The sequence below is a fragment of the Cibotium barometz genome, chromosome 36 (genome assembly GCF_041138505.1).
Source record: "Cibotium barometz isolate CiBa-2024 chromosome 36, ASM4113850v1, whole genome shotgun sequence".
NCBI classification, from domain to species: Eukaryota; Viridiplantae; Streptophyta; class Polypodiopsida; order Cyatheales; family Cibotiaceae; genus Cibotium; species Cibotium barometz.
The window spans coordinates 32,745,518-32,746,718 of record NC_141081.1 but is presented as its reverse complement, the minus strand read 5'-3'; positions in this window follow the sequence as shown (position 1 = coordinate 32,746,718).

Sequence of the window (1,201 nt, the reverse complement as noted above, 5' to 3'; positions counted from 1 at the left end):
ATTTGTTATTTTATTTTTCTCAAAAGTAATATCACTTTTATAAGATGAATGAGGTGGGCTACATTCTCTCAATACCCATTCACAAAATTCGTCTTATTCAAGCACTGGGAATAGCAAATAAGGAAACCATACTTATGCATGCTTGGAGTTTAAATAATCAATGCGTGTGCAGAGGTTTTTGTAACAAAGGGGGTGACCTTCTTAGTATAATTGTCCTCTTCAGATTATGGCACAAATAGTATGGTAATTTCTAAAGTATAAAGCTATATAGAAATGTAAGATAAGCATACTAATACACATTGTTCAATATGTAGGATGAGTACCTTTCTACCACTAGAGAGAGAGAAATATTAAAGGCTTCTTGAAGAATTTAAAGATAGGTAGAGAAAAGTGTAATATAAAAACGACCCCATCTTGAAGATGCATACAAGGAAACTAAATATGGTAGCACACCCTGAAACAAGGGAAGATTGGTTTAGGTAAAGTCTCTCATTTTATGTGATATATGTACATTAATTTTTACTTTTAAACTCGTATGAATGTGGTATTTGAATGGTGATGTAGTCTAGTAGCTCAAATTAAGTGGGATGAGAAGCCAAATTACATCAATGACGAGCGACTCTATACCCTAGCTACCTGCACATTGCCTAAAGGACACAAAGTTAGTATTTTGTCAGTAATGGTGTCCGACAAGAAGAAGAAGCTCCAATTGTTGAAACTTCTGGAATGTAAGATGTTAACTATGATATATATTGTTTAACTACATTTGCAATCTATTAGGTTTAATCCAATGATCTATGATTTTGTTTTTACTTATGGCTAGCACTAATTAATGGCATGTCTAGCTGAAAACTGAGGTTAGGTCGCAATAGATTGTGGAGTACGACATGAAGCTCATCATAGAAATAGAATCATAGAAATAGAGGATACTTACAAGGTGAGGTTTCCCTAGTCTTGCACAATGGACACTATCGAGCTAAAGTGCTTGCATTATAGTAGCCTGTTCAAGGAGTGTGTCGAGAAGATAAAAAGTGTCCAATCAATCGTACAGTATCCTTGTGTAGCCACCAAGGGTGCCCACACCACTACACTATAACACTATGACGGTGTCACATTGTCACATTGTGACAGTATCACACCGTAACACTGTAACAACATCACATTGTAACACCACCACAATGGGTCATCCCAGAGGAACCAT